The 24,515-nt window shown below is 34.4% G+C and overlaps 1 protein-coding gene across 19 annotated transcripts in view; it reads right to left on the reverse strand.

Moving 5' to 3' along the window:
• PHF21A (PHD finger protein 21A) overlaps window positions 1-24,515 on the reverse strand; it is a 159,484-nt gene that overhangs the window by 133,630 nt on the left and 1,339 nt on the right. For 2 of the 19 annotated variants that reach the window (XM_025044053.1, XM_025044050.1), the window contains exon 2: window positions 11,691-11,814. The exons of 13 other annotated variants lie outside the window; for them this stretch is intronic. The gene's annotated coding sequence lies outside the window, so the exon portion shown is untranslated. Of the gene's footprint in view, window positions 1-11,690; window positions 11,815-23,324; window positions 23,384-24,320; window positions 24,461-24,515 lie in introns of those variants that run through there. 4 more of the 19 variants (XM_025044052.1, XM_025044049.1, XM_025044054.1 and 1 more) reach the window with 3 other exon arrangements.

Consider the following 24,515-nt stretch of genomic DNA (forward strand, 5'->3'; position numbering starts at 1 on the left):
TGTTTATTTTTAACTCTTCCCTGCCCCAAACTTCTCACTTAAAAAAAAAAAAAAATAGGAAACAAAATTTAAACTTTTCCTCTAATATTTTAGTATTAAATTATTTAAACTCCACATACCATGCTCTAAAACTAAAAGTATCTTCCTTATGCTTTAAACATAATACATTTGTTGACTGATACTATGCCAATAGTGTTTTCATTTCAAGGGATATTTCAAAAAATGTCATCCAGATTATAAATTTTTATTTACTTATGTACAGTCATATAAAACATATAGTAAAATAATTTAATACAGCCCAGATTCATAGTTAACATTCATTTCCACGAGAAATTCAATTTGCTGTTTTAGCCTGCCTTTTCTATAGCAGCAGTGTTTTAAAAGTTCTCAAGTCCATATAAATGGTAATTTCAATCACCAAGATTAGAATGACTCCCACCCAAAAAAGTTATCATGCAAAAATCTGTAGAATAATATGGTTATTAAAGAGTGGATTCTCACAAAGGAAAAAAAATTTGTAATTTTGTGGTGATAGATGTTAACTAAACTTACTGTGCTAATCATTTCCTAATACATCATTATCTCCATCCCCCTCCCCTTCCCTCTCTAACTCGTCCTCCTATGTCAAATCATGTTGTACACCTAAAACTAACACAAGTTATTTGTCGATAACATCTAAATTTTAAAAAGTGGATTCTTAACATTATAGATACTACTGTACCACTCAAAACAGTACCATGCATATCATGCTAAGTGAAATAAGTCAGAGAAAGACAAGTATCATGATTTCACTTATATGTAGAATCTGAAGAACAAAATAAACAAACAAACGAAAGGAAAACAGACTCATAGAAATGGAGAATTGATGATTGCCAGATGGAAGAGAGATTGAGGGGCTGGGTGAAAAAGGAAAAGAGATGAAGAAGTACAAATTGGTAGTTACAAAATAGGCATGTGATGTGAAGTACAGCATAAGGAATATACTCAATAACATTGTAATAACTATGTATAGTGTCAGGTGGGTACTACACTGATGGGGAAGAAATCACTTCATAAATTATATAAATGTCTAACTATGCTGTACACCTGAAACTAATACAAAATAATATTTTTAGCTTTAATTGAAAAATAAAAGTTAAAAAAAGTATATGCATATAGTAAATGCTCAGTAAATATCTATTACATGAATGAATTCACTAAGTGGACTCTTAACTCTTTTGCAGGCTTATTCTCCCTATTAGGCATTTCTTGTTAGTTTTTTTCATGCTTGGGATAATTTATGCATCAATCTCCCACAGCATTATTTGTTAAATGAATGACTTTGGACAAAAACAATTGATTAGGAAGTTAAATATTGCCATTTTAAAATATAATGAAAAGGAAAAGACTGATAACTTGGACTAAAGAATTTCTGGTCATCAAAAAAAAAAATTAAGATAATGAAAAAGCAAGCCACAGAATGAGAGATAACTGCAGCGCATATAACAACAATGGCTGATACCCAGATTAAATAAAACATATTGAAACTCAAAGTGATCAGGATAGGGTTGGGATTTTAACTTTTATTTATATGGTATTTGAGAAAGTACAGTCACATAAACTCTTCTGAATCATATTCAATAAAAAGGTGCAATGGATATATACCTTATTTCTAGGGCATTTCTCCAAAAATCAGTAGCAAAGTCAATCCCAAACTGATAAAGAATTTTGCCATGATATCATAAAACTGCTTTCAAGGACTGCAGAAATCACACAGGAAATCAAAGCCTGAGAGGTTAAGTGACTTCCCCAAATGTCACACAGCTAGTTGGCAGTAAAGCTGGAGAAAAGCTTGCAGACCCTGAGACTCCTTTGACTGAGCTGGCCTTTCCACCAGACCTCACTTCCTCTTCACCAGTGGCAGCAGTTACTCTTCTAAGAAATAAACTACAATAAATACTGACCAAATATATTTGGAAAAGTTTGCATGTTAAGTTTTAAAGAAAAATCATGTAAGGTATCTAGGGCAGGTTTTAAAATCTGAGATCCTTTATGTATGGTTAAGGGATCCCTGTGAATGGGCTTCAGAGGGGTTTGCCAACTCCATGATACTATGTGCCAAGTTCTGTGTAAGAATTATGGGAAAAAGATCCACAGTCTTAAGATGAGCAAAAAGGTTCAGATATTCAAAAAGAGTAAATTTTGTTTAGAATAGTGATTCTTAAACACCGCATTACGACTACCAAAGTGTTTCTTCTGAAACACTACTGACTACTATTTGGAAAATGATTAAAAATATTATTTCTATAATTTAACAGGAATGTATTAGCAGCAAGATTCATATAAAAATGTGTTACTTATTGCACTATCCATAAACAAAACCTATTTAAAGTCTGAAATGCAAGTTTGATTTTCTCATGTTAAGTTGACTGAAAGTCCACTTACATACAGTTCACACTTGCAGCTAATGTAGTTCAAATATTTAATCATATTTGCTTAATTTTTTAAAATATAGATTTGTTTTTGAAAAATACATTCAAAATACTTAAGTTGGAATAAATGATTTTTTTGCTTTAGAGATGAACATTATCTTGCTAACACAACTTCACATGATGTTTTGCAAAATGAAGATTGTTCACCTCTCTAGATCTTCACAGGCACATGCTTTAATTAGCACTGGTAAAGAAATGAATCATTCAGATTTCTGATATAATCGTAAACTTTAAAATATCATCAATAAATCAAAAAGGTAACTAATAATTACTTAAGTATCTTTTATAAAATATCTAAAACCTCTGTATATGAATGATATGTATTAAACAATAAGTAAATTTTGCAGAGAAAATGTTCAATACTAGATCATGTTTTAAATTAGGCTAAAATTTATCCTACTACAAATTTTGAGTGATTAAGTTTATAGTGTATGCTTAATCATAAATTTTGATAAGGGACTAGAATAGCACAGATAACTGTCATTCAAAGACAGTTTAAAATGTCACCTTACACAGAAGATTCAATCTTTTTCTACTACACCAAAATGATACACTAATATTATATACAATAAGTTTTATTGCTTTTCATCTACCCTTCCTAACTTCTAAATAGAAAGCATAATAAGTTTAAATAAAATACATTCAAATGCAAACAAGTGCTCAGAAGAAAAAGCAAAATTCTGCTTTATGAGATTTAGTCCTTTAGCCCCCAACATCATAATCATTCATCCCTCTTAATCTTCCTTATGGACAAGGCTCTAGTACTTCTCACCTCACTCTCAAGAAGTATCACTTTTTCCCTCATTACTAAATCATTTTGTTTCTTCTATCTTTTGAAAAAAGCGTCCCTGACTCCCTATTGTCCCTTGTCTATGCTGTTTATAGCAAAACTCTCTGAAGTGTTAACCACATTCAACTGCCATCTCTAGTTCCTCTCCTCATTCTCTATTGAATCCCTTTCATTAGGGCTTTTGCTTCCTATTCTTAAGATCACCAATGACCTTCCTGTTGCTAAATCCAAGAGTCAAGTCTCAGCCCTTGCTTCCTTGTTTGACCAGTATTATTTGATCTAGTTGATAACTCCTTCCTTCTTGAAACCCATTCTTCTCTTGACTACCACCCATTCTTGATTTTCCTCACAATCTCTCTGGCCACTCTTCTGGGTCTCTTTTGCTGGTTCCTTCTCTTCTCTCAAGACCTCACAATGTTGAACTGCCCCAGGGATCAGTTTCTGGAACTCCTCCTATTAGCTAATCTCTCCCAGTCTCATGGCTATAAAAGAATTTGAACACTAATGACTCCCAAATTTTTACCTCCAGCCCAGCCCCTTCCCCTGAATTCCAAACTCATACACCTAACTGCCCACTCAACATCTGTCAAAACTAAACTCTTGACCACCTGTGCCCCAACCTCCTCCTCAGTCATCCCTATCTTAAAAGATGACAATTCCATCCTTTCAGGCCAAAACCTTAAAGTCATCACTGACTTCTGTTTTCCACATACTATGTCCAATCCAATAGCTAACCATCTTGCCTCTACCTTCAAAATAACACAGACTTTGATAGCTTCTTTGAACTCTACTACCACCTTCTACTTGCTTTTCCCTCTGGCTGGAACACTCTCTTCCAACAAATATCTTCATGGCCCATTTCCTTAAAATGTTTAGGGAATCTAAAGCAGCTGCAAGATTAGAATACTAAAATAAAGACTAAACCTATTATCAGAATTGTTCCCCTCTCCAAACTTTCACTTTGGGGATACTCTTTCTTATACCAAGAATACCCTTTCACCTTCTCTTGGCCTCTCACATCTCACCCAGTCATCCAGGTATAGATAAAGACTCACTGATTAATAGAGACCTTCCCTAACTATCCCAACTCCTAATTCTCCTTTTCTTTGAATTCTCAGAGTAGGTATCATCTTTCTCATTCATAGAATTTAATCACATACTAGCTCACATTGTAACTCGCATGTCTTATCTCCCTAAAGGTACTATAAGTACACACACACACACACACACACACACACACACACACACACACACGATATAATATCTTATACAAGTAGTTCTCAAAAACTAGATCAGGATAAATCTAAAGCTTAAAAACAAAAAAAAGATTCACAGGCCCTTGCCTTAAAGATTCTGAATTTCATTATATCTGATTTGGAGCCCAGGTACCTGTATTTTTTCAAGAGTTCCCCCAAAAGATTTTGATGGGTATCCAGGATTAGGAATCAGCGTTACAGCCCTCTATTTCCTTCAGTACCTATTAAAGTAGGTCCTCAAGTAGCCTAAAGCTAGAATGGCCAGCCCAAAGTACCAGATCCATACCTTCATTTCACAGGAGAACAGTGGTCCAAGAAGTCTAGATGACTAGCCAAAAACTACAAAGATAATAAGAGGCAAAGCCCAGCCTAAAACCCTATTTACTACTCTCAATCCTTCCATTAGACTGTGAATAAATAAATAAAAGTAATAAAAATCCATAATTCACAGCTAGGCATAACAACCAGTGATTATGTAATACTTGACCAGTGATTGCAATGTCCAAGCTCTAAGACAGTGCACATTATTAGTTTTATATGCTTGAAAAACGTGAGCAACATTAACTGACAAAAGACTGACGAGGCCAGAGAGTAAATCTAAGAAGGCTTACAAATGAAAAATAATTTTTAAAACATGTACAAAAACTTGTAAAATCATTTATTTTGTAGTTGAGAAGTATCAGGAGAAAAAAACAAAAAGAAGAAATCTTGCTTCATCCTTCCATCAAGTACAAAAATCCTTGTTCACAAGCATCTATAGCTCACAAAGCTGTAAATGTTTTGAGTCTAATCACCATGACATAAACTTCTTAATTACAGATCGGCCTTAGTAAATCACCTCATATCCCAAGACAACTCAAACTCTTATCTTAATAATCAGTTAACCTAAGGACCAAAATTCTTCCCATCAACAACAACAACAAAACAACTCTATCTATAAGACATTGTACGAGTTTGGGTCTATCTTGGCGCACAGGGACTAAAGCAAGTGCCTCCTATTAACACTAATGGGAGTTCTGGGTGTAAACCATACTACCAAGGAGGAGGATCAATGCCCAGCACTGCTCTGTGAAAACCCTTTCTATTGCACTAACTGAAACTACTGGGAGTTGTTCTCTCAGAAATGGGATAATAGACCCAAATTCCTATGTCTCTAAAGCACAAAGATAATTCAAATTAAAGTCACTAAGGAAGGTCACTGGTAAACACCTGATTTAAAAATACACAAGAAAAAAATAAACTAAAAGAATGGTTAACACACTATGGAAATTTTATTAAATAGAAGAAACTAGTGAACTGCTGGAGATAAAATACTTCACACGAAAATTCAACAGGATTAAAACAACCAAATTTTTAAAATTAGAGCACAGTAAAACCAACTGTAGCCAGAAGCCTTTCCACATACACGCGTGCGCGCACGCACACGCGCACACACACACACACACACACACACACACAAATTCTTCCCCTGATGGAGCCCTAAGTACACTACAATCCTTGCTTTCAAAGTACAGAAAAACACTCCTGCTGCATTGATAGCCAGAAATAATCAAGAGTGCTTCCAGACAAACGGATAATGATCACAAGCTGCCAAAGACAACCAAAACTAAGTAAATAAAAATTATAGCACCTTATTGTGTTCCATACTGCCTCATTTCTCAATATAGCACTGCTGTACTCACCAGGCTGAAAAATGAGCAGGTGCCTTTCAGGCTATAGAAAAATTAGTGAGACACACACACACACACACACACACCAATCACAAACACAAACAAAGGGAATAATATTCTTTCACTTGAAGGGGCTTGAGAAATGCAAGGCTTTGCTGTAGGCCTAGAAAACTAAGAGTAGGCCTTACCGAAGAGGTGAGGAAAAACCCAAGATTTATCCCAAACCCATATTCAAAAGACTGAAAGAATTAACATTTATCTCAATTAAAACCCTCTGGAAATGATCCATATTCTTAAAAAGAAAGAAAATTTAAGATTTTTCCCATTTCTATTCCCAAAAGAAAATCAGAACCTTTTCTTAGTACACAGGTTTAGCTCCACAACACAAATAAAAAAGAACTCTGACTTAAGGCCTGAAGACTAAAAATGGTTCCATACATTCACATTAAAAAAAAAAATCTATGTAGTCCAACATATCGATTCTTTATCATCACTGCTATCATTATGAACATTTAGCTTTTTATCTGTACTTTGAAATGTCAATGAGAAATTGAAACAGTTACAATATTCTGGGGATTTCAACTTTTGAAACAAAACCCACAAAGAAACAGGAGTTTGAAGCATAAAGCCTCAATCATGTTGATAAGTAAGTGGTCCTAAAACTTGAAAGTGAAAGCAATACGAACCAAAAAAAAAAAGAAGTTTGCTTGATATTAACGCTAGCCTTTAAAACCAAAAATATGTTCTGTTACAGAAGACTGAAATCAGGGCTTCCATTAACCTTGTTAAAAAAAAAATCCCATGAGCATGGATTTTTTTCCCTAAGTCTCTTCATCAGAGCAGCATGGGGTCCCATTAGGCACCCTATTTTACTTCCACCTTATAAATAACGTTAGCTGTTCACTATTTCCATGGAAACCAAGTACAGAGAAACCCACTTAAATGAATACCGGTTAAAGGAATAAGTTTTATTTTAGAAAGGTTTTGCTGCTCTCGATGAACTCTACTGGGGAATACTACAAAGTCGTCTTAAGTATAATTTTTAAAATATATCTTTGGTGTAGAGGGAGCTTATTAGAGTCCTGTTAAATAAGTAAGTACACACCTTGCACTAAACTAAATACGCCACACAGCATCATAACATTAAAGATGCCTTTTCAATGTACTGCACACGGGTTTAGATGCACAACTCCCAAAGACTATGCTTCCCCATGCATTGGGGTGGAATAATTACCCCTATGGGTCTAATTTAAACTAATAAAAGCAAGGAAATTCAAAAATAAGGCTACCATCACCTTGTAGTGACTAGTAAAGAACACGCTGCACAACTGCACACACACACAACTTACTACTCCTCCAAAAAGCGAACAAGGGAGCAGATAACTTAAGTTCCTAATCACCATTACTAGGCCCAGGGAAAGCAGGTAGTCAAAATTCGCCCCTCAACAAACTATATGTATTCCTTAGTCAATCAATACATACAATCATGTAAAACAGATACAGGGCATGCAAAAGGAGAGAGTACCTCAAAAATATTCAGTGATTTCCAACTTTAAGTTGACTTAAAATATTGCCCTACATATTCTAAAAATGACTATTAGTGATCCATACAAAAGTTGCAGATAGGCTAGTGTACATAAAATAAATAGCAATTTGTAAGAAGGTGCAAGAGAACTAAAATTTTTACAGCAAATGTGGCTCTCCATTAAGTTGGTTTGCTCAGATATTTTCAAAGACAAATGAATGCATTATTATCCTAAAACAGTATTATCCTGATTAACAGTATTAAATTTACAATGTATGAAGAGTTAACATTCTCACACATACTTTTTTGAGTACACCAATGTATCTCTTCATAGTGCATGTTTTAAAAACATAAAATTACTTTCCTTGTATGTTTCACATCCCATAAGGACTGGCAGAATGCTGATAATAGTTGAAGTCAGGTAACAGGTAGGTCAGGTTTATTAAGATTATTCATTCTACTTCTGTGTATATTTTTAAATTTCCATAAGTTTTAAAAATCCTATAGATTAAGTTAAGGCTCTTGTCTCTACATATAATTAGATAATGAATGAAATGCCTGGTATAGAACTTACTGAATCTAAATCTAACATAACCATTAACTAAACATGTAACCACAGCTAAGTTTTACTTTTCTTACAAAAACAATTCGGTTAAGTTAAAACTACTAAGAAATCTGTAAATTAAAGGGTCTGCTAGTTTGCAACTACCAACTAATTAAATGTAAACAATCAATACATAATAACAAAGCATCATAGTCTTATTTTGTATTTTACAAACAAAAGACAGAAATTCTACTAGCCCTCTCTATTACTAAATCAAAACAGTTTCAGAATCAACACCACCACCATTTTCATTTTCTTCCAATTAGGTCCACAGGACAACAGAATGCAATCTAGTACGGTAATGCTCCTTAGTTCCCTTAACTTAGTTTAAGTAACAAGGCTGCCCCTTTCCCCCACCGTGCCCCAACCTCATCCCCTACCAGAAAATACTGCAGTTTCTGAGGTTAAAGGTCTTTTTCTATTCTCTCCTTTAGTGGAGATATAAACTATTTCACAAACAGTTACTTCACAAGTGATTTTACACTATCTATTATCCAACTTCTGGCTCAAGGCCCAAAATGGGGAGGTCCACAAACTGTTAAAGCCTTCAGGTCTTCATAACAGCTCTCTCTTTAAAAACTAATAATTACAATGGTGTTGTTTTTTTTTTAAGAGAAATAGAAGAAGATGGTGGTGGCTTTGGAGGAAATGATGAACAGCAGACTGGAGACAGCATACCCAGGGAAGAGACAGCAGAGAAACAGTAAGGCAGAGGAGAGAGGAAAGGCAGTGGCGGGGGGGCGGGCCGGGCCGCACTGTGTACAATCTACGAGAAGTAGCTAAGTAGCTAAAGTATCACTGAACCGGACAGTGCCTGCATTAGGGCAACAGGAGTTCAGCTCTGTCACGTAGCCCTACCTTTTACAAATCAGGCAGGGACAAACTGTTCTTCAAAATTGTATAATTCTTTAAATTACTTCCAAAAGACCCCACAAGATCTATTTTTAACTGCTGTATTTATTAAAATGAAATAACTTCTGAACTTTTTACGATTCCATTTACACAGGAGAAGCAATATTGACAGGCCCTGCACACAGGCTGAAGTAAAGAAAACAACACTGTACCACGGGCTATGCTAATTCTAAAACTACAAAGCTTTACTTATTTGACCACTCTAGCTATTGAAAAGTAACATTACAATTTTTTAACTGAAAGAAAACTATACAGCTTGCTATGAAATTGCTTAATTTTTAAAATATTTGTTGAACTAAAATACACACTTTATCAAAACAAATTTGTTGGAATTTCTGCTCAGAAAGCAGAAACAATGTTCTAGATTACAGAAAAAATAAAAAATAGTAAATACTTCTACCCACCTACAAGGCCTTTATCAAACGGTGCAGCTGGGTATATAAGAACAAGAAGTTAACGGAAGTTATTACAATTCACCCTTGAACAACATGGGTTTGAACTCTGCAGGTCCACTTATACAAGGGAGAGAAAAATCGGCATATTCGTGAACCAGTGCAGTTCCAACCTACACTGTTCAAGGGCCAACTGTAGTCAACTTTACCTCAACTGCTCACCAGTGGTAATATATACCATATCCAGCATGATAAGCTATTACAAATACATTTGCTGAATCCTGGAAAAAAAACTATACAGATCAAAAGATCAAAAAAGTTTCAGATACAAATTGGTAGTGAAAGAATAAAATTAGTTCTAGTTCACACTAAGAAATCATTCCTCTTCCCTTAATTACTGGTTTCACTTACCAGATAGATTGATATATACATACACACATATACATACAAAAATACTAATGCGCATATTAAAAACCCAAATTCCTTACAGAAAAATCTTAATTCTGAGATCACTGTAAGGCAGATATTTAAAGGGCGGCTTTTATCACAACTTGCTCTAGGGCTCAGTTTCTAGACTCAACATAGGTAACATATGATGATCAAATATAGAAAGAAAATAACAATTACCATAAGAAAAGACCTGGCACCAGATGAGAGGCAAAGGCAAAATGTCCCAAATCAAAAGGCAAGTAAAACTATGTGTCTATCATTATTAGAAAGCATTTGTGTGCCACTTTTGTATCTCTGGTGTTCTAGGACTGTTTCCATTAGTTACTATACCCAAGCATGTGTTCTCAAGAGTTAAACACACACACACACACACATACACACTTTATCTGCAAGTAGAGCCAAGAGACTAAACAGCTCATTAGTATTTTGGACTTTTGAGTTACAATGACTAGTCTACTACTGCCTTGATGCTAAATGACCTGCTATAAGCTGCAAAAATGTCTTGGTGCAAAAAAAAAAGCTTATCACTAAAAGTTTAATAAAGTGCCCTGAAATACATTTAGAAGTTTGTTAAATCTGACATAGTCCCATGTATGTTCTATTCTCACACAGGTATTCATGAACAAGAACTCATAGATACACTTTTCCATCCATACCTTTTCTCATCATGACATTTGAGGAAAGTATCCTCCTTTACAGCTAAGCTGTTCCCATATTTACTTTTTCCATAAACTTTTAGTGGGATTGTAACAATAATAGCAGCAGCTATTGCTTATCAAATGACTTAAGATTTTCTCTTTTATCTTCACATCAATCCAAGGAGGTTGGTATTATCATCCCTATATATCACAGATAGAGAAACTGAAGTCCAAGTGAACAGCACAGTGCTTGGTATACAGCATGTATGGAAGACATCTTCGGTGAAGGGAGCTTAAATAACTCATCCAAGGTCACACACCCAAATTTAAGTGGTTGTACTAATTCTAACGAGGGGTCAGACTCAAAAGCCAAGGCTCTTTTCCCACTCTGCAACATTTGTCCCAAGCGTTGAGAAGGAAGGTGTCCAAAATTAATGGTAATAATATCTAATAATAGCAAACATTTATTTAGCACTTACTATGTGTCAGTCACCTCTCATAGTTAACACATTAACTCATTTATTTCTCCTAACAGCCTCAGAAGATGGGTATTATTATTTATTCATATTTTACAGATGAAGAAACGGAGGCATAGGCAAAAAGGGTGAAATGATTTGGCCATGGTCACAGAGCTAATACAGGGCAAAGCCAGGGTTTGAGCACATGCAGACTGGTTCAGCACCAATACCCTTAAACACTGTGTTCTATAGCCATGCTAAAAATAAAAACTTCCCTTCACCTCAATTGTGTGAAAACAGAACTTTTAACCTTTTCAACAAAATTACTATATTGTAAGCCTTCATACTTTGACTAATTGAGAGAAAACTGTAGTGGCTGTCTAAGCATGCGCACCAGACTTCTTTACAGGCACACAGGATATGCCCCTGGTGATTAGATCATTACACTGTTCAGGAAGTGGCACACTGTAAATCTGGTTAAGAGCCCCCAGCCCATCTCTTCCCACACTCAGACCCATACTAACCATGCACTGCAAAAAACAGGCAATTCAGAGATGTCCCAGTGCAATCTTCTACAAAATGACTGTCAGTCACTCTGGAAGTATCCAAGTATGTATAGTACCCTTCCGCCACCCTTTCTTCTTCCTCCTAAACACCATTAAAAAACACCACAAAGGAATGAATGAATCTAAACTACTTAAAAATCATAACAAATGTCCAATGATAACTACAAATTTAAATGAGAAAAAAATGCAAAATTCTCAGTTTTGTAACTTGTCCAAATTCTACATTCAAAAACCACTAGGCCTTTGAAAGACTCAATTCTTAGACTACCACCTTATTATCATAAATGTGCCTTGAAGGACACAGAGAAAAGCCCATTTCTGCCTCAGATTCTGCTTATCTTGATATATTTAAAGCAAGAATCATTACTGTTGCATTACAAGTTACTGCGCCTTTTACCCGAACGTCTACTAATATGACAATGTATTTAATTACAAAATAAAAATATTAAGCATGGATTTAAGATCTGTATATTAACACTTGTATATTAACATGTAATATACATAGAAAATAAGTTATGTATAAGAACAAGACTGGACCTGGAGGTACTGAGAACTTGACACAATGAGAACAGGAACTACTGCAGCTCCCTCCATTGACATCGTAAAGTTGCCACATTTTCTGGGCTCTCTTTTGAATTAATGTGGCATCTGTTCCAAGTACAGCATGCTAACATTTTACTAAAAGATATTTTCATTCTACATTTGTATCTAGTTTGCTTTTTATTTGAACTCCTGTTTTATTTCAGTGGTCATTATTTCTTCATACCAACTTGTCAATTTGGCATTCCTAATCTATCTCCCCTGAGCATAAAAAGGGTGGGGAGGAACCATCAGCTTAAAACCCTCTTACAGCAATAATTACAATATGCTTTGCATATAGATTAAATAGAGAAAATAAGCAGCACAAAGATTTTTGTAGGCTTTTAGTATCAGGTCCTGATAAGTTAACAGCATCTGTTCCTTTCAGAAAAAGAATTCTGCTCTGAGGTACTGGAACGTTGGGGGTGGGGTGGGGGAAGGAAGAGAAGTAAACAAATACTAAACAGGATAATTCAAGTTACAAAGTTTGTTCCCAACGAAATCATGATTTCAATAATTTTCACATATTCAACGCTATCAAGTGATAATTGCTTTTTAAGACATCTTCAAAAATGCTGCAGCAAAAAGCCAAATACAACCACTTGTACTTAACATGCATGCTGCATACTCCACAATGTTACGTCATATCAGGCACAGAGAAGACGCTTACCAAGCTATTGCATTCTATAAACTGCCTAACAACAACAGAAAAAGGCACTGCCATCTCCACAGTGGGAGCAGGAGCTGTCAGGGTAGGGAACCTTTTCCCTTTGGTCAACTATGAAAAAAACAAATAAGGCTTGTATTTGCCTTTTAAGCTCACCTCTCTCAAGGCCTTTACGCTCAATCTTTCAGCCTTGAGAAAGGCTGTTTCTTTAAAATTAAAAAGCTGCAAAAGATCACTCCAACTTAAAAGTCCCACATCTTGTACCAACTGTCCTCCAGGTGTCCCCATGGCTTCCTCTTCTGCAGAAGAAAGGCCAATCTAGAGCACTACTCCCTAAATGGGTACACCTACCCTGGGGAAGGAAGGGGGCCATGGGAAGAAATTATTACCCTTATATTTTTAAATCTCATCTTTTATTAATTTCAAATTTCCTGTACATTTTATAACATACGTAAGTACTAGGTTCAGAAAATTATAAATATACATATTGGTGGCCATAATTTTTAAAAATTTAGAGACTACAGGTTAAAGAGACTGAAACTAAAAGAATCAGGAAAATTAGGCTCTGACATTAACTTACTCAAATTCTTGTCTCTGCCTCAGTTTTACCATCCATGACATGAACTGAGCCCTTTATACACTTATAAGACTATGATGAGAAATAATAATATACTTTAGGGTATGGTCTGAGCCACACAAAATGAAAAACACATACAAATGCTACCAATGAGAAATAATTTTAACTTGGCTTGTTAAAACTTTGACTAGACCATAGTTTAAATAAAATGCTACGCCCTATCAGATCCAATTCTTAGAATTTTAAGGCCAGTCTTCAGTACTTCAATGAATTTGGGTCTAAAGAAGCATAAAGACCTTAGACTAGTATGTTCTAGTACTAGAAGATTTTTGAAAACTTCTATAATGAAAAAGTTATTACTCATGAAATAAATTTTTTAAACTTAAAAATTACAAAGGTGAATTTTATGACTAATAACCTTTGCATCGAGTTAAAACTCACAAATCCAAAATCAAAAAATTATATTTAATGTAGATTATAAGGCCTTGAGTATGCCTTTTAATATAATGCCAGGAAAAAAAATTATTGGCATTGGATAAATTATTAGCACGTCCAATAATTTACTTTTTTTTCCTTTTTCCCCTACTTTAAAATGCTGGGTTACCAGTATAGGATTTGGTGATGGCTGAGTAAGGATAGGGATGGAGATGAATCCACTACCACCACTCACACTGATATGTGAGGACTAATTCCTATACAGGGTATCTGTATGCTGATTAAGCAATACTGGTTTGAGTTTCTATTAATTAAAATATTACAAGTATTTTCCTGGTTTTAAAACCCTAATTTTGTAAATACTGAATGCATGACTCCTAACAACCAAGAAGAGAGAGATTACTAATTTAAAAAAAAAAAGTTATCTGAAACTAAATTTCTTTATAAGTAGCTACCAGAATAAACCAGCAGAATTTAATTCTGAAAATAATGCCTCCTAAATTACTTGTGCAGGACAGAAAACAATGTTGTCATTTTAAATTGGTTAACATTTTTCAAAGTTTTAAAAATAACAAAGACCATCTCTACAGTATTAGACACAAGAAAAAAGTACTTAAGATGCTTTTGCCCATAGGTAATAATCATTCTGGACTATTAGGTTTATAATCTCAATGCATAATAAATCTTACCTCTCTCCTTCAACCTCACTTCCACTTCCCACTTGAACCTTACTTGTAAAAATAGCAAATTTTAAAAATAGCAACCTGAAAAAAGTAAACTTCAAGAGAGCATTATGGTATAATTCTATTTATTTTTAAATACATGTATATATATATTATATATATTGAAATGCACAGGAAAATTTTAAAGTAGAATGGGAGTGGGATAGCTTTAATTTTCTACTTTATACATATCTATATTGCTATAACTACTTTTATAACTCAGATGCACTGACTTTATAATATTTCTTAAACGAAAAGATACTTATCATTAAATCCTTTAAAATGTTGATGGTTACATAAGGGCTAACTGAAATATCAAATGTAAACTATTTGCACCTACTAAGAAAATATATATAAAATAGCCTACCACGCTAGTTCCCAACTTACCACCTTTAAGAAATAAATATTAGACCCCACTCCCTGCTGGGCACTGTGCTTAGTGATGCGCATATTCCAATGCCTTCATTTCCATTCCATTCCAATGATTACTATTCCCAAATATTCAACCCAACCCAAACCAAAATCAACATCAAACATTCTCAAAATGATACTTCATTGCTGTGGCCACTTCAGTAAATTGAAAAGTTCTTTAGTAATTAACTTTCTGTGGGAATTACATAGTTGAGTACAGCATTATGGACACTTAAGAAGAAAAAGGCTCTGAAATCCTCTGGGTCTGAATTTAGGTCCTATCACTCCTACCTATATAAATGATTCCAAGGAAGCCTTCATTTCCTCATCTGTAAAATGGGGGTAGGGCAACAGTAAATACTCAGAATATTGCTGTGAAAAGGCTTAGCAGTATACATAATAAATACTCAGTAAATGTTAGTGTTGTTATTTATACTATAACAACATTTAACTCTAAGGTCCAAAAACTGTTCACAACTTGCCAAACATTTAAAGTCTTATATCTATGCCATTTAAGAACAAATATATATGTATCTGCGTATGTCTGTGTTAACACATAAAATATTTTCAACACAAAAGCCCATACCTAAAATTTTTTGTTACACACTAGTGCAACACATTAGTACAACTATGGTAATTGTGTGTACATACATATAAACACACACAAATTCATCAGCACATACTGTCAAGAACTACGCTGTAAGCACATGTTAAGAGCTGTCCATTGGCCATGGTGGTGGTGGGAGGTCCAGATTACCAATTATGATTCTAACACATATATTTATATTTTTTAAAATAGTAACATTATTAACATAACATAAACAAATGTCTTAAAATCCAGCCATCTATTAGTGACTAAAAACTCAATTTATAGACTACTTTAGTCTATAAAGTACATTCATGAGTATTACCTCACCAAATTCTTTTAACAGAATAGTTAAGCAGGCTTTTACTATTATGCCCATTTTACCAGTGGGAAAACTGAATTTCCCAAGAGTACATAGCTAGTGATGGGACTGGTCTAAAAGCCAGGTCTTCTGACATCATTACAACTGTTTCATTTACACTGGCCTGGGACATTTCATTTAAAAGACAGAAAGTTGTGTTCAGTAACTTAAGTGTGTCAAAAGACTATAGGGAATTACACATCTGCCAGTTTTACTCTCATTTCTCTTCCTTATTTCCAACTTTAGTATTTTGGGAATTACACGAATGCATGTAACTAAGAATTGTACGTAAGAATTCATCCAAACCTCTTATTTCCTGCATTGGCCAATTAATACTAGAGACCATTTTCCCCCTTATATTTAGCCCTTTATATTTAACTTCTTTGTAACCACTGAATTTATTTCATTTTAACATTAGGTCTTGAAAAGACAAGTTAATAGAAAATAAAACCATTTATAATGTGGAAGCACATCAGATTCCAGAAATCTGACACATTTAAAAAAAAAACAAACCTATTTAATGTCTAATATACAAACATTAACAAATTTCAGTTCATATTTATGAGGGGGAAAGAAGATTAGTTTGTTGTGTAAACAAGTACTTAAATAATTACTACTAAAGGCAGAGTTTTCTTAAATAAACACAGCAGCCCTCTGCAATAACATTTAAGGAACTGTGCACAAGGGGAAAAGCTGGAGTATGTACTGGCCAAGCAGGTAAGAAAGACACTTCCCTGATTCTCCTACACACTCAAACTAAGGCACATATATCATTAACTTATGCTTATTTTTTTTATTATTCCCAAGTGTCCCTTTCTCTTCTCCAAAAGCTGAAAGGGAACAGCCATCTATATAAAAATACCCTACAAGTTCAAGAGCCTAAAAGAAGTTAGTGTCCTAAAAGAGAAAAATAATGTAAAGACTTATAATTTTTTTGAACCTAACATTTTAAGTACAACCTACACACCTGAAACTACATTTTCTCTCTGGGGCTACTCACTGGCCTCCAAAACATCAATCCTGTAACACTGTGAACTGTGGTGATAGATTGGTTCATGCTTCCGAACACAACCAAATTTTTCCAAGGTTACATACACTGTGACGCGCAGAAATATTTTTGCAGCACCTTATTTTCATTAATCAAGTAGTTGGATATTCTACCAGTGCAAACACTATGAACAAAAAAATTTTCATCATCTTTTGAACTTTCCAAAGTCAACCAAAGGCTGCGGTAGAGTGGCAACAAGTACTTAATAGGCAGAACTGAATCTGGTCAAAATGCTGCTGGTTGTCTATTTAGGGCACATATTAGTAAAGGAAAAACTGAAGTGCAAAAACATTTTATTTACAGCAAAAAATTCTAAAGAACTGCCACATCATTACCATAGGCCAAAAATCTCAAGGTCTTGTTAGAGCAGCCTGGGCTTCTGATCAAATAATAATATAAAAAGAGAAGAAAAAATGTGAAGCATGCTATTTTTTTTTTTAAATAACAATAACCACTACCGTTGCTGCTGCAGCAAATTCTAAACATTTACTGAGCCTTTATTATTTGCCAGGCACTGTACTAAGCACTTTCACAGATTTTAACATTTGATCCCCACGACAATACTGATTATTAGTTAATAAAAATTAGAACCTTCAGAAGGACAGAAATTTAAATTATACAAATGAAAATACAAGCAAATTATTAAAGAAACCTTATATTTTTCTCTACCTTTCTGATGTCAGCTTTGAGTATTAAATTTAAACTAAAACCACATTTATTTTCAGGAATCTGTCTTCCACTTAAAGAATAAGGTGATTCAAGATGTTGACAATTATTACAGAAGAATCAAAACACTCTGAACTTAAATACTGGCACAAAGTCTTCCATCCAACTTTGAATACTGAATAACTGTCCTTGTTCAAAGAAAACAGCATATATACATATCAAGTCCTACAATAATAGGTTTCTAACACCCATATTAGCAATAAATAATGCTGTAATAAAGAAATCTGTATCATCGTAAAAAAATCTGCAATTGCTAAGTCAAGTTTTGAATACATATACACACATGTTATTTTACACTTAAATCTTATAGTAGCTGATAAAAAAACAAGAAAGTAATCTATAGTAAATTAAAACACTAGGGTGTTTTTGAAGACTCACTTTAGGACATCAGCAGCATAATAATCATGACATTAGCAATCAAACTTTACTTAGCAGAAAGTTCTTAGAGCCTTAGAAAGCTGTGTATAAAATGGAGTAGACAAGAAGGAAGGGTTCCCTGTGCTGTATAAATCAACTACAGGTCCCAGCATGCAACGCACTAATCTGGAGTTAAGCAAAAAAAAAAAGAAAAGAAAAAAACTGCAATGCATTCTGGGATAAGTAGTAAGTAAATCATTTCATCCTACCACACAGTAAGTTTCAAGAAAGTCTGAACTATCTAGCATAATTTAACTAAGTCTTATTATCAGGGCCTAGCCAAATTCAGATGTAATTTGTTTGTTCTCTGCTATGGCACAGTGTCTTTAGCACATAATGAAATAAATATCAATATTTAGATTAGCATTTTCACATTAGAAGAACCTTATACAAGATAAGCATATAAAACGTTTAAAAAGAAAAAGATTTAATATAATTTTTAAATTATATTTAAAAACAATTTTTAAAACAATTTTCTTAAAGTTTGGTTGGAACAGTTTCAAAGCACCTCTAATCCCCTCTTCCCCCAAAAAGATCTTAATTGTTTTATCAGGTTCTCTTAAGTCTTTCAAGTTGTTTTATAAATTTTTCTTAAGGAAAATTCTCATAAGAAAACATTCTCCATACTCTATTACTTCCCACTAGGAAATATATTCTTATTGTGATACATACACGTAACACTGTCACACACACACAAACACAAAAACACAATAATACTTAAGTTTATTTTGTCCTTACTGAAAATTTACGCCCTCCAGTGTCACCCCTCATTTCACACACACGTTTCTGGAAAGAACACTTAGAAAAAAGTATTTCAACTACAGACCCATTTCTCTCATTTACTTCTAAAAACTTCTAAAAACACAGATTTTTTTTTTTTTTAAGCTATCAATAGCATGTCCAAACCCAAGAGGAGAACTTGAAGCTGAAATTTATGTATATACTGTTTCTACACACACCCCTATTTTCTGCAAGACTGAAAGAGGAGGCTGGGAAAGAACTATGTGCAATCTGCATCAGGAGGCCTAACACAGGTGGTGGGTTATTTTCAGGCAACAGCACCTTCAGAAACATGCTGTGGAATACAGTCCAAGAAATTCCTAACAAGGAAAGATAAGCTGGCAAACAAATTTAACACAATCCAGCTAAAAATCACCTGCAACACATGCTACTACATTTCACCATAAACGTGACAGGCTACTACAGGATCTGAAGCTTCATCAATACAACATACAGTCCATAAGGCCAGACATAGCAGTTGCCATGGTTACTACACCCACTTTTATCAGGAAATTACTGTCATTAGTCTGAAGTTTTTGGTACTTATTTAAAATTAAAAAAATAGTTTAAGGTCCTGACTGTTAATTGAGTGAAAGAATCAACTACTGTTTGATCTGTAAGCATGCTGCTGGAGAGATCCTCATGGTTAACAATACTTGGATCTGCAGCAGAAAAAAATCAATTCCTTTCTGCTGCTCCTTCTCCTCAAGTACTGACAGTTTGTATTCTCAATGCAGCCAAAACAATAAAACAAAACCCATCTTTTTGGCTTCTGTGTTTAAGTTATTTTTCTCCCCTAGGCCCACAAAACACAGAGTCAAAATAAAGCCTAGATCATCAACCTGTTAGGCCCCATTCCCTTCCTATCTCCACATTACTGGTTTACTTTTCTGTCCACTTAAAAAAGCAGAAAAGCATTTCTGTAGATGATTCCAAAATATAGGAAAGAATAGTTTCCTTCAACGAGACCTGCTCACTATTTTTTATTTATAAAAAATGGAGGAGAGCTTGCAGTGTATTGGAGGGAGAGAAGTGGAGGGGTATTCAACTGCCAAGCAAGTGTCTGATGTAAGGCAGGTGCTTTAGAAAAGCCCAAAAAATGACTGAACCCCATATATTATCTCTAAAATGGAAAAGTTCACCACCACTCCAGTTTCAGACTGAATTGACAGACATATAAAAATTATTCTTAAAAGTCCACTTCAACATTCTTACAAAAGGTAACTTCAAAAATTTGTTATACAAATAAGAATTACATGAAAGCCTATAAAACAGTATGGTTGAATACATGCAAACACACAAGAAAAAAACACATGCTATTTAAAAAATAATTATCTAAAATAAATTTAATGCAGTGTTAACAAATTACCTTTTTTTAAAAAAATCTCAAAGCAGGAAAAATACACATCTGGTAAAGTTAAAGTGATCAGAATATATTGCTATGCTCTTTAAGACTATTTAGAGTCTACAAAAAAAGTCCATGTACAAACAAGTTCCTGAGAAGTTAATATAAATCATTAATATTTTCCAGTACAAAATAATATGAAGATTCAAACATGTTTCAAGAAATCAGCTCTGACTATAGATATAAAGGAATTCCGTCAAAGGTTAGAGACCTAAAACTTTTATCTCTTTTCACTCTTTGAATAATAATTAAATATAACAGCCTTCAGCAATAAGATACTAAGGATACAAAATCTAAAAGCACACTAATATAACCTTAATTTCAGTATTTCCTCAAGAAAAGCTTTATATTCACTGTCTGTGGATGGAAAAGTTAATATTACCCTAAGAGGTTTCATTTTTATCTAAACAGTTAAATGTTTTTCTCACTTTTCACAGAAGCAAGTTTCTATATTTAATTACTAACTGGGGCTATTTCATGAAGAGCAGTCACTTCTAAATTTAAGATACTACACCTTTTGATATGTTCATAAACACAGGGACCCCCCAATTATCTACGTTTTTATTTTATCTTGGTCCAAATTTGTGAGCAGAGTCTATTAAGAAAGCCACAACTTAAGGCTCTGAGTTTCAAACTTTTGGGTTATTTTTACACTAAAAGATCTCGGTATACTCCTCTAGATTTGAGTAGTCATTTCCTCATGCATCCCTCTAAAACAGAAAAAAGATATACACATGTACCTAATACTAATGCATACAGATATATATCTTTTCCACTTTGAAACGAGTTTGAAAGCTTTAGTTAGTAAAAAATTTTTCAATAAGTTAGCAGAATCAAAACAATCAAAACTTAACCATGACATCTGCTATCTGTTAATGAGACTACAGAAGAATCTAGGAATTTAAATATTCACTAAAATCAACTACCATCAAGTCAACAGAGAAAAAAAAAAAAACTTTAATAAGGGATACACCTTTCACAAGATCTACAAAAGGAAAAATGATCTTTTTCTTGAATTATGAGAAACTGCCTAGGCAGCATTTTTTAAACAAAGCTTCAAAACTGTAACAAAGAGCTTTTTGGTAACCACAGCAGAACTAAAAAAAAAAAAAAAAAAATCATAAGGTATTCGGGGTGTATATTTAATGCACTCATTTCCCAAATGATATGGAAAAAGTTAACATTTTAAAGACAGAAGCTTCTGTCCACGTATTAATTCGTTGCCTATCTCAACAACTTAACATCTGCACGGCTTCTAACAATTTACAAAGAACTTTCTCATGTATTATCTCATTTGATCTTACTGAAAAAAAGTACAATTTTGCCTAGAAAACGGACAAAATTAAAGCGAGTTCATCAAATTTTCTACACATTCCTAAGTTTTTAAACTTTGATGTAAAACTTTACAAGCCACCACAGTAGCATGTTATTTCCAGTGATAAATCAATTTACCTAACACTAAGAAGAGTTTCAAAGGACCATGTGCTGCAAATGCTTTTACATTTATGGAGTTATTATTAAGTATTACTAATGGACATATCAGCAATGACCTATATCCACAGATATAACTTTGCTTATAGTTCAAGAATCTCAGTCTTTGGAGGCCGACTCAAAAATACATCAACCATATGTATTTATAAAGTAGAGGACCTAAGAATTTATCTATTAGGATCACTGTCCATAGATTTGAGAAGAAAATAAACACGAAAAGTCTAAAATTTTCTCCATACATATCTCCCTTTCCAAAATCTCAAGTACTCTGTATCTTATTTGTATTAATATTGTAAGGATATTCACAAAACCCAAAATCTCGAGTTGTACCAACTACTTTTGTTTATAGCCACTGCATATATATATATTTTTTAATGTCTTCAACACCCCCACTCACCTATATAAGACTAACTTCTCTTCAAAATGAAATAATTTTAACAGCACTCTGTACCTAAATGCAGCATCCGTAAGCTATCCACAATAACAAATCTACTTTGTGTAATATTGTAAACGCAAAAAAGCAGTCAAAAATTTCAGTTTTGAACAGCAAATGTAATTTATTAACGGAATTTTTAAATGGACTTACTCAAAATCTCTCTAGAACTTTAAGGTGTTAATTCTGTTGCTTAGCTGAAGCTAAGTAAAGCTGTAATAAGTAGCAAAACCCTCAAAATTCAGAGATTTGCTTTATCTTGCTGTAGCACCTCCTGCTGGATAGTATTTAGAGCTCTTCATGTAAGCAGAAGAAGAGTATTTCTGAGGCAGCTCCTTCCAGATGACTGAATGAGAAAAAGGATGGACCCTTCAAAGCTAAATGAAATAGGGCCCCGTCCATCACTTATACCTCTTAAAAATAAAATCTGACACAGACAGGGGTCTTTTTAATCTATTACTATTCCAGTTCCATAAAGACATGCCTGACTCCAAAGCGCAAAATACTTAAATAAAACTTGCAAAATTATGTAAAAACTATGTTAAAAATCCTTCAAAGGCACTCAAAGAGTGTTATAGCCAGCCAAGCAATGCCAGTCACACTGCAAATATTATTATGTTAACAAAAAGCAAAAGTCTGACATAAAGAAAAGCACCTAGAATATTTCTAACATATGAGTCAGAAGTTTGTGTTTTGAGAATTTTCTGCACTATTACTATGCTTTCCACATAAGGATAGTTGTACATCCAAAGAAGTTTTAAATAAAAAAAAATTAATAATTGAATGTAACTGCACACAAAAATTTCCTCTTTGCCATCAAAAGGTTATGTCCTGAGATTTTAAAATGAATGCATTCTTCACACATTTTAAACAGTCCCTAATAAGCTTGTTTTAAGCCTACGATGTAGATCCTATATACAAATAAAGGCAGAAAGAGAATAGGAAGGAACTTACCAAAATCGAAATGAATAATAGTATTTCCAGTAAAAATGTAGTAACAGCTTCCTACAATACTGTGGAACCAAGTAAATTGTGAAACTTAAAAAAAGGGGAGGGGGCTAGCCTTCAAAACCAAAAGAAAAGCTGACCTATTTAATTCTACTGACCAAACATGAGTGAACACCAAATGTAAACAAACAACATAAACACAGAAAAATACACTCAGATGTCTTAGCCCCAATTTCAGCTTCTTTCCCAAGCCCTAAATGAAGCTAAAGAAGTTGATGAATATCCTCTATAAAAGGAGATATTGCATCTCCCCGCCCTAAAGAACCTCTATAAAGTATGCCTATGAAAAGGCATTCTTCCTAGAGTGCACAACTGCTTAAAAAAAAAAATAAAAAAAACCCAACTTTCATCAGCCCAAATTAATCTGATTCTAATATTCAGCTATCAATTATTAATATATAAATGTTCTTCCTTCTCTAAAGTCCCCAGCTAAAGCATCTACATTCCTGACACCTACTATTAACAAAAATGTACAACTCCCTCCCTGGCTATGGGGGAAATCTTTGAAATCCAAAACATAGCCACAAAGTTCACTGTCAAGGCCAGTGCTGAGGCCCACACACGCCCGGACCTTAACTCGCATTTGAAATTCTAGAAAGCCATACATGCAGAGACATCATTTAAAAACAACACAATGTGGACGTGCAGAGTGAGATCCTCTACTTCAAGATCTAAACAAAGAATATTTCAACATAAGACCGGAATATGATGACACCAGATTCACCAATGAAAACAAAACCTGCCTACCATTAGTAGTCGTATCCTCATCTCAACAACTCAACTACTTAGAAATCACTCTCAGCACATCTGCACCCCACAACCGGCGTGTGGCCTTCTCCGGGGGTGCAAGCCACAGACAAAGTTGAAAGGAGACATTCTTCCCCCGGTGCCCAATCTCCATACCAACCCCTCCCTTGCCAGGGCCACCTTGCTGCTACCCACCATCGCGAACGTGGTCAGGGAAAAAAAAGAAATCCTAACAGCACCGCTCAGCAGAATAAAGAGACCAAAGAGAGGATGACGAGAAGTGTTGGGAACTGCGTGCACGACGGGGCTGGACCAAACGGAAAGAGTCCCACTCCGCGCGCCCCTCCCCCCGGCGGGGGCGCGGGCGGGGGAGGGGCGGCCGCGGCCCCT

The sequence above is a fragment of the Pteropus alecto genome, unplaced genomic scaffold (assembly GCF_000325575.1).
Source record: "Pteropus alecto unplaced genomic scaffold, ASM32557v1 scaffold71, whole genome shotgun sequence".
Classification (NCBI taxonomy): Eukaryota; Metazoa; Chordata; class Mammalia; order Chiroptera; family Pteropodidae; genus Pteropus; species Pteropus alecto.